A 2,194-nucleotide genomic window follows, 5' to 3' on the forward strand; every position below is an offset into this window, starting at 1 on the left:
GCTATATATAGTATAATAACAAGCTTTTGCTCGGTGCGCGAGCTGCTAAAGCAGCTCGCGTGACGTGGTAAGGTTAATTTTATTATATAAAACCAAATTGATTTATTAAGATACAAAATTCACCCCGAAAACACCATAAAACGACACCCACATCGATTTTTTTCTTAAAAAATGCATGTCCGCCATCTTGGATTACAAAATAAATGTCATTATCAAAATCAGCACCGTGGAAAACTCTGAAAACGACATCCATATCATTTTTTGTAAAAAACGGGGTAGTTGAGGTTAATAAAGAAGGGTGCGTGGGTGCGCGGACCACTGAAGTGGTCCGCGAGCATGCAGAGTTTTTTCCACCGAGTAGACCTTCGGACCCTGATCATCTTTTGCCAAGAAACCACTCTTCCATCTTTTATAGCCTCCGAGATAAACACCGACGAAATTTGTACGGCGGCCATCTTGTTTTTTCAAAATTTTCCACTTTTTCTATTAATCGTTTACTACATTCTTCAAAGATTGCGAGTTTCAACGAAATCGGTGGGAAAACAAAAGAGTTGCAAAAATCACGTCGGTCGCCATCTTGTTTTTCTGAAATGTCATAATTTTTCCCTACTCGCCTCCCCCACCCGAACACATCTCCCCTACATTATCGTATCGTTATCCGTCTCTTTCTAGGAGAATGAGGCATTCAATATTCGCCATACAAAATGTATGGAAAAATAAATTCCGCCATTTTGATTTTTTTTTCTATTCATCGAGTAAACCTTTGGATCCTGATCCTCTTTTGCCACGAAACCGCACCTCCATCTTTTATACCCTCCGAGCTGGACGCCGGCGAAATTTGTATGGCGGCCATCTTTTCTTCGCCATTTTGAATTTTTTTTCAGCTTTTTGGCAATTGGATGATGTCATGAATGACATTTGGTCGAGCACCCCCCACCTATCTTCAATACCTTGAGCGGACCCTTCACCCGTCTCCGACATCCTCGATCATCAGCTATTTCCAAATTTTTCTCGATTTTTTTTTTGTTTTCTATACGAAACCATCAGTGGAAAAAAAAAATTCATACAAAATTTTACAGGAGGAGTTTTTGGGGAGAATCTCGAAAATCTCCCCAAATGTGGCAACACTGTTTACATATTTCGATACTGCTGGTTGAGTCACACAATCGATTCATACATACTGACTTTCCAAAATGTTGCCAACTGCCTCAAAAACGTGGTCAAAATTTCGAAAAATAAAAAAAAATACAAAATGGCCGTCAACTCGTTTCACAGAAAGATTTTACACGGTTTCATAATTTTCCTATTAACTACAGGATATACCGCGCCCGATGACGTTTCTATTTCATTGGTGTGTTACAAATAAAAGATGGATGCTCTTGGATTTGATTTTATTTCCATTCACACGACACAGACAGACATTGTATCAAGACAGCGATAGGTGACAAGTATGTGACAAGTGACAGATGACGTTAGGATATTACACAGACTAATACAATACCGTAACATCTCCCTTTTTTTTTTTTTTTTTTTTTTTTAACACTAGGTACTAACTGTTAACAATTTTATTATTATGACAACGACAGATTTTTTATATTTTATAAACACAAGTATATACATAGTACAAGTACAACATTATTTTTTATAACACCACAAGAAAATCACTTATGACTATCCAGGCTGCATGGTTTACAACCTTTGCCTTTCTCGATACATTGACAGACTACTACTAAAATTGACATTTGTTTTTTGAACCTTTACCTTTCCTGAAAAATAATTTAAATACTAAGTACTAACATTTTGTTTACATCTTTAAATAATTGAAATACTAACAAACTTACTAACAAATAACAATTTCATTTTGTTTACATCTTTATAGGTATACTGACTGTGTTGTGTGCTGTGGAAAATGATATTATGTGTGTACTGACTGTTTAATGATAAACTGACGGTTTCTCCTGAACTGTCCTAGTTCACTATTTATTAGATAACTTCTAGGTTCAGGACCTATCTGGATAATAACTCCAGGAACCCATTTTTTGTGTTCAGGTTTGTGTTTAAATAAGATTTTATCACCTACATGCAATGGTTTAAGAATTTTTGTATGTTTATTATAATAAAATTTTGTGTATGACTTTTGTTTTTCATTTAATTTCTTTATTTTATTCATATCACAAAGCTTAGGTAGCAAGTT

Source organism: Maniola jurtina, chromosome W, assembly GCF_905333055.1.
Source record: "Maniola jurtina chromosome W, ilManJurt1.1, whole genome shotgun sequence".
NCBI classification, from domain to species: Eukaryota; Metazoa; Arthropoda; class Insecta; order Lepidoptera; family Nymphalidae; genus Maniola; species Maniola jurtina.